Raw genomic sequence first — 11579 nt, 5'->3', positions numbered from 1 at the left:
ACCAGCAAGTAGACCTTTAATATTAGCAAGGACTCTGCTCAATACACACACAACAGCCCTACAAAGAGGAGGCATTTACCATGAGCCTCGTTTTGCAGATGGGAAAATAGAGACCTCAAGGAATTAAGCAACTCATCTAAGGTTAAATAGCTGGCATGGGTCAGCATCAGGATTTGCACTCAGGTTGGTATGAAACCACCAGCCCATCCTGCCTTTCATGGAAAGGACAGGAGGGACAGGGCCAGCCCACCCTGCAGTTTCTGCCTTGACCTCCTGCATCTAATGATAGAACCCTAAAGAGCTGTTCTGGTCATATATAAAGCCTTCCTAGGCTCTGGAGTCTGAAGCAGTGACTTCCACAGTGTGAGGCTCCATACTTGAGTTTCCCCCATCTCCTTGTTGGGGACCACAGTGAGGGGGCTTTAGCCACAATATGCTTTGACCATCATCCCTGTCTGAGGCCCTGGATTTGGTTCTCTGATATCAGCAGAAAGAGAGAGAGAGCAAAGGGCATCCAGGAGACAGGTGGTAAGCTCCCAGCCCCAGGGATTTGTGGGCTCATCCCACAGGGGCTTGAGCCGGCTTGGGCTCCATTAGGGTGGATTAGGGTGGCCGCAGGGATTTAGGTAAAGCCGGCAGAGGGAACAAGCAGAAACCATGTCACCCTACTCTCTTCCCCCACCACATCCAAGGGCTCCCACCAGTCTTGTTCCCAGAGCTGTCCAGGCACCTCTCCCTGGCAGAGGCTGCGAGTCAGGAGAACTGGATCCAGCTCTGCTTTAAACCATTTTACAACTTGGGAAGGATGGAGCACTTAGGTGGTGCCAGGCCCCAAGCTTGACAATGCAAAGGTGCATACAGACTCGATGTTTGAGGTGGATGTGCTGGGTTCACACAGCCCCTCACAGCCCTCCCTTGCTCAGGACAGATCAGAGGAGGCCATAGCCAATGTCACAATGCAGATTCCAGAATCACAGGGTCAGAGCATCCCAGTGGCTCCTGAGCACAAGACAGACCATCAGCAGCTGGGACAGAGTGCCTCACAAAAGGAGGCAAGAGGGTCTTGTGACCAGGCTGCTGGGGAGGGATGTGGGTGGGTTCCAGGCATAGGGAAGAACTGGCTCTGAGGGTGAGGAAGAGGAAAGTATCATGGCTGGGGCATCTGGAAGGAGGGGGCAGCATTCCTTGAGAGTGTCAGGACCAGGACCAGTATCAGGGCAGAGCGGGTCTGCGGAGGGCAGAAACCAAGAGTTCAATTTGGGACATAGGAAAGCTGATAATCTCATTCAATTGGTTGGATTCATGAATCTGGAACTGAGGGAAGAGGCCAGGGTGGGAGATAAAGCTGGGATGGCCTCAGCAAGTGTGTGGTATACAAAACCATGGATGGATGAACTCATCTTGGCAGAGGATGTGGACAGGAGGGTGAGGACTGAGCCCCAGGTCTCCCAACAATAGGATGTAAAATAGAAGAGAGGAGGTTGGGAGGGGATGACCAAGGGGGTGAGGAGGGATGGGAGAATGGGCAGCAGAGAGGCCAAGAAATAAGGATTGATGAAGAAAGGCATAATTATAATTCAGCCCCGTGCAGTGGCATAGGGGTCACTGTTCACCTGAAACACACATCTGAGCCAAGGAAGCACAGTGACTCCCCTAAATCCACACAGCACAGAAGACTAGCAGCTGCTCACACACCCATGGTAAAAGCTCAACAACTTTTACTTCTGAGTCCATAATTTCAGCTCCAGCTATTTCAATTGAAAAGATTGAATGAAATTTAAGGCTTAGAATGTTTTCACATTCCTAACCCCAAAGCTGGAAGGTTAAACATGTATGTATTTTTTAGACTAGCCTCCCAACTTCCCAACCAGATGATTTTTGTTACAAAAGTCATTTAGAACTCTATGTTCTCAGGTTCACTTAATGGTTAGCTTCAGAGCTTCCAATCCCTGGATTGGATCTGCTATAAATATTCCACCTTCTTGGTTGTTGAAAGAGAGTGGGGGACATGGTTTGTGAGAGAAGTGGCATGATCTCTGGCACAAAGATGTTGAAATGCCTCGTTATCTGTACCTGAGTACATCCCCCTGAGTCCCCCATGAAAGTCCTGTGTGGACAAATGTGAGGCATGTGTGCCTTCAGAAGCCTCCCATTCTCTTGCTGCCCTGCTAGGCATGGCTCTCCCCACCTGACTCCCTCACGAATCCTACACAGATCTTCATGTCGGCATTATACATAATAGACAAAAGTTAGAAACAACCCAAGTTATCTGTCAATGGACAACAGAATTAAAAAAACAAGATATGCTTGTGCAATGGAATATTGTTCAGTCATAAAAGGAATGAAGTACTGATGCAGGCTACAATGTGGATAAACTTCAAAGACATTATTCTAAATGAAAGGAACTAGCCACAAAAGTGACATATTACGTAACCGCATTTACATGAACTATCCAAGATAGGTAAATCCAGAGAAACAGAAAGCAGATCTGTAGTTGCCAGAGCTGGGTGGGGGGAATAATGGGGGAATAATTGTTTGATAGACAAAGAGTTTTCTCTGGGGATGAGTCAGATGTTTTGAGACTATGTGGAGGTGACAGTTACCCAACACTGTGAGTGACCTGTGACTATCGTCAATGCAAAACAACCCAATCCAGACAAGACTGCTAATGGTCCAGACCCTTGAAGGTCACTGGATTAACAGCAGCAGAGGTGCTTGCTGAGTGAGGGCAAAGGGAATATAAAATGGGTAGTGGAAGACAGTAGTTATAAATACCAGCTATGACCATGTGACATACAAGACAAACAAGGATCGTAATTATCATGAGTTCATTTTTTGTGATATGAACATGTTTGTTTATATAGCTTTGTTTTCTTTCTTCTCTTACTCCCTTATGTAACAGAAGATGTGTTGACTTTATATCATAATATTTAAGTATTTTTTACTTTATGTCATTGTACTGAAGTTATAGATATTAAGAAGAGTGAACATCACTTTACCTCCTCTTCTGGGAGAGAGATTAGCACATTTTTGGTTTTATGTGGGATAGTTGTGTCATGTTATTACCTTCAGTTAAGATTAAGTATGGTTTAAGGAGACCCAAATGGGTGCCAAGCTGACTAGGGGTGGATTTGTGATGGTTGATTTTATATGTCACTTGGCAGGGCCAAACATTGTTCTAGATGTTTCTGTGAGGGTATTTTCTGGATGAGATTCAAACTGGTGGACTTTCAGTAAAGTCCTCCATAATGTGGGTGGCCCTCATCCAATCAACTGAAGTCTTGAACAGAACAAAAGGCTGGCTTCACCCAAGCAAGAGATAATTTTACCACCAGACAGTTTTCACATTTGGCCTCCAGCCTGCTGAGCCACTCTACAAATTTTGGTCCTGGTAGTCTGCATAATCATAATCACGTGAGCCATTCCTTAAGGTAAATCTTTCTCAATCTCTCTCTCTCTCTCTACACACACACACAGTACTTTTTTTTTTTAAGATTTTATTTATTTTTCAGACACACACAGAGAGAGAGAGAGAGAGGTAGAGGAAAAGAGAGAGAGAGAGAGACAGGTAGAGGAAGAAGCAGGCTCCATGCAGTGGGACTCGATCCCAGGTCTCCAGGATCACGCTCCGGGGTGGAAGGCGGAGTTAAACCGCTAAGCCACAGGGGCTGCCCAAGAGTACTGGTTTTTGTAGAGACTGTATGTTTTCAATTTTCTTGGACATATACCTAAGACTTGAACTGTTAGATCATATGATTATTACATATTTAACTTTTCAAGTATAAAAATGTTTTCCATAGTGGCTGAGCCATTTCATGATCCCATCACACCCACAGTGCACAAAGATTTCAATTTCTCCACATCTTCACCAAACTTGTTATTTTTCTCATTTTTTCTTATTTTCCTAGTATATGTGAAGTGATATTGTGGTTTTTGTTTGCATTTCCCTGGTAACTAATGATCTTGAGCATCATCTCATGGACTTTTTGTTTGTAGATCTTCTTTAGAGAAATAGTTATTTAAATACTTTGACACTTTTGTATTAGGTTTTTTTATCTTTTTGTAGTTGTAAGAGTCAAAAGAGTTCTTTTTTTAAAAAAATATTTTATTTATTCATGAGAGATACAGAGAGAGGCAGAGACACAGGCAGAAGGAGAAGCAGGCTCCTTGCAGGGAGCCTGATGCGGGACTCGATCCTGGGATTCCAGGATCGCGCCCTGAGCCAAAGGCAGGCGATAAACCGCTGAGCCACTCAGGGATTCCCCCAAGAGTTCTTTATATATTCTAGCTACCACATACTTATTAGAGATAGGATTTGCAAGTATTTTGTTCCATTCACTATGTTGTCTTTCACTTTCTTGATGGTATCTTTTGGTACACAAAAGTTTTCAATTTTGATGAAGCCCAAATAAAATATATGTTTAATTGATCATGTTTTTGGTGTTCTAAGAATCCATTGCCAAATTTGAGACATGAAGATTTATACCTAGGTTTTCATTGTAAGATTTTAATAGTTTTAGTTCTCACATTTAGGACTTTGATCCACATGGGAGTGAATTTTTGCACATGATATGTATGTGGGGGGGGTGCATCGCTTTGCACATGTATCCAGTTGGATACATACAAGTCCTCTATGGTAGGTCACACTTGGGGAGAGACCTGAACCTGAATGAAGGGTGTGAGAAAGCAATGTTGTCATCTCCCAGGCAGAGGGAAGAGCCATTAGTGACTCCAAATTCAGTCAAGTGGCACAAATGAATCAAGGAATACATGCAGATGTTTCTGCTGGAGCATGACGTATGTATTTCTGAAAACTTTTGTGTTGCATAAAAATGCCAACAAAAGATGACTAGAGATATTGTGAGAAGAATGGGATTGGAACAAGCATTCACATCATAAGCAGGTTTAGAACCAGAACACTAACAAAAACCACAGTCTTAATAAAAACTGATAAAAAGATGTAAGTTATTAGATACGTAAGTGCATGCACGAGAGAAGAGAGAATGTGTGCTCACATGCATGCTTCACTTACAAGAAAGGTGAAAGGACCCAGAAAAACTGAATATGATGGAAAATTCGTGTCACTGAGTTATGAAGACCACACAAAAGTGTTTCAGATTGAAAGCAAGTGGCCACACTGAGCCAAAAGAGACAGCGGTATCAGGAACAGTCCTGTTCTCTCCGGTTGTACTGCTCTCAGCTGGATTGGCTTACCTGCATTCAGATCCTCTAACCTGAAGTATAAAATATTAATGTTCTGGGAGAAAATCTCATATGAACCAAAAAACCTTCTATTTAACACCGCATTGATCCATAATACAGAAACATAAAACACATTTCTTCACAAAAAATTTTCAGAGTAGAAAAAAGAAAACATTCTACTGCTCATTTTATGAAGCCAAACCATAGCTAAAACAAGACATAAAATTTTTCAGTCATACTAAGCAGTGTAGAGACCAAAATCCTAGTCAAAACATTTGCAAACTGAAATACTTAAAAACCTCATAAGTAAGTCTGGTTTGTCCCAGAAATGCATGATAGCAGATTAAAGACTTAAAATTTATTAACATAATTCACTGCATTAACAGATTAAAGAAAAAGAAACATGATTATCTAAATGGATGTAGGGAAAGCATTTGCAAACATCCAATATTCATTCATGATTTTAAAAACTTAGCAATCTAGGGATCTTCTTTAGCCTAATGAAGTTAGCTACCAAAAGCCTACAGAAAATATTGTACTCAGCTATGAGTCATTTTCAGGTATTTATTTCCTTTAAAATCAGAATAAGACAATAATTCCAATTATCACTCCTTCCCGGGGGCACTAGTCGGTGCAAGAAAAAATAAGCATGACTGAATTAAAGATACACATTCTTATCATTTGCAGGTATGATTACTGTATTATTCAGTATCTTCCAGAGAAACAAGAGATATACATATATTCTGCCATATATATGAATACACAAACACACACACACACACACACACACACACAAACACACACACATTCAGTTACAGGCCTCAGAACCAGGACAGCCATGGTGTAAGTTGCAGACAGAAGGTCAAGGGGCTTGAGATCCTAAAAGAGCTGGTGTTGCAGTGGGAGTCCAACAGCAGAAGACCAATGTCCCAGCTCAAGGAAGTCAGAAGTTCCCTCCTGACTTTTTTTCTGTTTAGGTCTTCAGTTGATTGGATGAGGCCCACCTGCATTGTGGAGGGCAATCTGCTTTACTCAGTCTACCAGTCAAATGTGAATCTCATCTGGAAATACTTTCCCAGACATACCCAGAATAGTGTTTGATATCTAGGCACCCAGTACATGTACTTTCTGTACGTTGTGCCAACAGGTTACAACAGTAACTTATTCCACTTAAAAATGTAATCATTTTTGCTTTGAAAATTTTTCTGTGACATAATTTATTTAAAGACATCTTCCTCCTCCCTTGCCCCTTCCAGCCTTTATACACATCACAGAGTAAGCCAAACTGTTTACCTAATCTGAAATCTGAATCCTAATTAATTATAAAAATTTAAACTTTGTTGGCACAGCACACCTTAAAAGTATTTGTGTTATTTTGTAATTTAATTTCTAAATATACCACATGAATTTATAATTTAATGTCTTAATTGTAATGCTCTAATAAAAAAAACTAGCAAAATTAGTGAATTATAACATGAAAAGATTTAAAAAAAACATGTAAAATTAAATTATCTTACAACATCACCCCTTATCTACTTGGCATCCATATATATCTCCTTAAGCCAGACTTAAGCTCTATACAAAGGCAGTAACAAGGTCATATTCCACTTAACGTGATACAACAACTATCCTGCATACAACCAAAAACTAACCCCTTCCCCAGGAGAGGAGATAATGTTTTTGAGCAATGTCTGTGCTTCTCCTTGATATCCTGTAACAAAAATACTATAAGCCATTAGTAGTCCTGCCTGGGCTGGGTGGTCAACTCTTCCATTGACCTTAATCACAGGGCATGGTGATACTAAAGATATCAAAAGGGATCTCCTATCCTCCAGACATACACCTTCCTCTTCTCCACTGTGGAGTGGCTTGTCTACTTTCCCCTTAGTGATACTCAGGATCAGTCATCTTGGCCAGCACAGTAACACCCTTCTTTGCCTGTTGATTTGGGGGCAGGAGGAGTCCAATTGGAAGTCCACTAATTTCCAATTCAGTGTCAGTAGTGCTATATCTCCAGATGGAGGCATTACACCCTCTAGAACTCAGGCCACTGGGCCAGGAGAACATGAGGTTGTGGGAACAGGAAGCAAAAATTTTGCTAGTGGGCCTCGAGGGATAATACTGAGTGGTACCTCTGTTTCTTCTACCTCTTGATTCCTGGGCCCTCTAATTCTGGCTACGGGGGCAACAGCATCATTTGTTGGAATGAGTTAGGTTAACGTGAAGTCACCCACCAACCTCAAGAAAAGTTCCATGCAACAAGGTATGTTGTAAAATACCACACAATCCTCTTAGATATCAGCTTGACTCTGAGAAACCCAAAGGCATAGCCAAAGAAATGGGATCCTTAAAATTCTAAAGAGTTCAGTGTGCCAACTTCCAGCACACCTATTTAAGAACTATGCTCCCAGAGTGGCTGCACCAGTTCACATTCCCACCAACAGTGCAAGAGGGTTCCCTTTTCTCCACATCCTCTCCAACATTTGTGGTTTCCTGCCTTGTTAATTTTCCCCATTCTCACTGGTGTGAGGTGGTATCTCATTGTGGTTTTAATTTGTATTTCCCTGATGGCCAATAATGTGGAGCATTCTCATGTGCTCATTGGCCATGTCTTTATCTTCCTCTGTGAGATTTCTGTTCATGTCTTTTGCCCATTTCATGATTGGATTGTTTGTTTCTTTCCTGTTGAGTTTCATAAGTTCTTTATAGATCTTGGAAACTAGCCCATTATCTGATACGTCCTTTGCAAATATCTTCTCCCATTCTGTAGGTTGTCTTTTAGTTTTGTTGACTGTATCCTTTGCTGTGCAAAAGCTTCTTATCTTGATGAAGTCCCAATAGTTCATTTTTGCTTTTGTTTCTCTTGCCTTCATGGATGTATCCTGCAAGAAGTTACTGTGGCCAAGTTCAAAAAGGGTGTTGCCTGTGTTCTCCTCTAGGATTTTGATGGAATCTTGTCTCACATTTAGATCTTTCATCCATTTTGAGTTTATCTTTGTGTATGGTGAAAGAGAGTGGTCTAGTTTCATTCTTCTGCATGTGGCTGTCCAATTTTCCCAGCACCATTTATTGAAGAGACTGTCTTTTTTCCAGTGGATAGTCTTTTCTGCTTTGTCGAGTATTAGTTGACCGTAAAGTTGAGGGTCCACTTGTGGATTCTCTATTCTGTTCCATTGATCTATGTGTCTGTTTTTGTGTCAGTACCACACTGTCTTGATGTCTACAGCTTTGTAGTACAACCTGAAATCTGGCATTGTGATGCCCCCAGCTATGGTTTTCTTTTTTAAAATTCCCCTGGCTATTCGGGGTCTTTTCTGATTCTACACAAATCTTAAGATGATTTGTTCCAACTCTCTGAAGAACGTCCATGGTATTTTGATAGAGATTGCATTAAATGTGTAAATTGCCCTGGGTAACATTGACATTTTCACAATATTAATTCTTCCAATCCATGAGCATGGAATATTTTTCCATCTCTTTGTGTCTTCCTCAATTTCTTTTAGAAGTGTTCTGTGTGGAGGTTCCTCAAAGAGTTAAATATAGATCTGCCCTATGACCCAGCAATTGCACTGTTGGGGATTTACCCCAAAGATACAGATGCAGTGAAACGCCAGGACACCTGCACCCCAATGTTTCTAGCAGCAATGTCCACAATCGCCAAACTGTGGAAGGAGCCTTGGTGTCCATCGAAAGATGAATGGATAAAGAAGATGTGGTCTATGTATACAATGGAATATTACTCAGCCATTAGAAATGACAAATACCCACCATTTGCTTCGACGTGGATGGAACTGGAGGGTATTATGCTGAGTGAAATAAATCAATCAGAGAAAGACAAACATATGGTTTCATTCATTTGGGGAATATAAAAAATAGTGAAAGGGAATAAAGGGGAAAGGAGAGAAAATGAGGGAAATATCAGAGAGGGAGACAGAACATGAGAGACTCCTAACTGGGAAACAAACAAGGGGTGGTGGAAAGGGAGGTGGGCGGGGGGTGGGGGTGACTGGGGTGATGGGCACTGAAGGGGGCACTTGATGGGATGAGCACTGAGTGTTATACTATATGTTGGCAAATTGAACTCCAATAATAATAATAAAAAAAAAACCCACCACAATGAGAGGGGCACCTGTCTGGCTCAGTTGGAAGAACATGCTACTCTTGATCTCAAGATTGGGAGTTCAAGCCACACATTGGGTATAGAGATTACTAAAAAATAATTATAACAAACTTGAAAAAAAAGAAATGAGGGGCATCTGGGTGGTGCAGTCAGTTAAATATCTGCCTTGGGTCATGATCCCAGGGTCCTGGGATGGAGCCCCATGTCATGATCCCAGGGTCCTGGGATGGAGCCCCATGTCAGGCTCCCTGCTCAGCGGAGAGTCTGCTTCTCCCCCTCCCCCTGTCCATCCCCCTGCTTGTGTTCTCTCTCTCTGTCAAATAAGTAAATAAAATCATTAAAAAAAGAGCTATGCTCCCAGAAGCTATAAATATCTATAAAAGTGGCCAAAATCTTACTAAAGAAAACTTAGAATTTTGTGTCCCAAGAACTTGGCTTGGTAACTGTCAGAGTGGGGGACCCCAAAATGTGGCTGGACAGAAATGTGGGTTGCACCCCCGTTATAGCCAGACATGACTAGACAGAAATGTGGGGTGAATTTGATTTGTGGCTAAGGGCTACCAAGCTGCTGCCAGCCCTCAGGGAAGATTACAACAGCTGTTTTGGGGAATGCTCCAATCAGATCAGATCATTTAGGGACTCTTGAAGGCAAGGGTCCCCAAATCAACAGACAGAATGGGATAACTATTTTAATTGGCATGCAGAAGCCTCCAAAGGGCTTTGAAATTCCTAAGTAGCTTCATTGGAAGATTTGTTGCAAAAGGGTAATGAAAAACTGAAGACATAAGCGGTACCTAAAACCAAAGACTGTAAGCCTCACATACCTCCTACTGCTCCCTTTCACCCTCCTTTATTTGAATACTCAAATCTAGTAATTCTTGGTCTGAATTGCCTCTACGAGACTGTAAACCAAAGTCCACCAAGTCAGTGGCCTAATGGACACCCCCACATATATCCCCAGTGGAGAGCTCCTGTGCGAGTCCCTCTCAGAATTGACAGGACTCGGGGATTCTTCTGGGAAACTTCTATGTTCTGCCCTTAAACAGCCAAAGAAAAAATATAATTAAATAATAATTAATTAATAAATTAATGGAATACTCTGCTGAATTCTGGTAAATAGCAGAGTTACATCCTCTTCTTTAAACCCCATTCAGTGGGTAGCCCGGGTGGCTCAACGGTTTAGCGCCACCTTCAGCCCAGGGCATGATCCTGGAGATCCGGAATACAGACCCACATTGGGCTCCCTGCAAGGAGCCTGCTTCTCCCTCTGCCTGTGTCTCTTGCTTCTCTCTCTTTGTGTCTCTAATGAATAAATAAATAAAAATAATTTAAAAAAACACCATTTGGAGCCTGCAGATGGGGTCCTGGGGGAAACTAGCAGCAGCCAGCTAACAGTGAGAATCTGGACCAGAATCAGCTCTCCTGGATCTCTGTCTGCAGTACCTTGTAGGGAGAGACAAATACAATTTCACATTGTCCTTTACCTTTCCAAATCCAGGGCACTGGCTATTAATCTTTGGGAGTGGTTCCATATCTTGTGAAGATAATAGCCCTCACATCTTTGAGTGTGCCTCCCGAGGCTACAGGGCTGTTAAATGCTGCCTGAAATATTTACTGCTTGTCCACGCTGAAACCCGGCAAGGTATTTAAAAGGAGTAATGACTCTATGATCAGAAATTTGGCCCAACTGAGAGCTGATATTCAGAGCCTGATAAGAAAATTTTTTAGGCCTTCCCTCTCTAAGGAAATAGAAGATAACACAGTTGGCTGGGAGAATCAACTTCCAATGTCATTTAGACTACGGCACAATTCTTTCGGGAAAGGGCAGCATCTGTCTTTACCACACAAATCCTTGCAAAGCTAGAGGTGCAGCTCCAGACGCACCTCAAAGCTCACCTATTCCTTTTCACCCATCCCTGAACTACCCTTATTTATCTAAAAAGGCTTATAACTCGCAGTCTTTCCCTGTTCCTTGGGAGGCAAAGTTTAAAACACAAACATTGGGAAGGTAATTCTTATCACAAGAAAAATAAATGGGGGAAAACTAATTTGAGACGAAGCTTTAGCCACTAAGCAGGTGGCTTTAACTTACTCCATCTGCCAGAAAAATAACTGAGATCCAACTTCTTTTCAAAATAAAATGGAAGCTATAAAATCTGTTTATTCTGTCTGCATGCTTATGTGTGTCCCTATATGTGTGTTGTGGATGTGTGGTATTTCCTACCTCCAGATGGTATTACTAAAGTTAATTTGCATC

This window comes from Canis aureus, chromosome 10 (genome assembly GCF_053574225.1).
Source record: "Canis aureus isolate CA01 chromosome 10, VMU_Caureus_v.1.0, whole genome shotgun sequence".
NCBI lineage: Eukaryota > Metazoa > Chordata > Mammalia > Carnivora > Canidae > Canis > Canis aureus.
The sequence above is the reverse complement of the archived record's forward strand: the minus strand, read 5'-3'. Positions refer to the sequence as shown.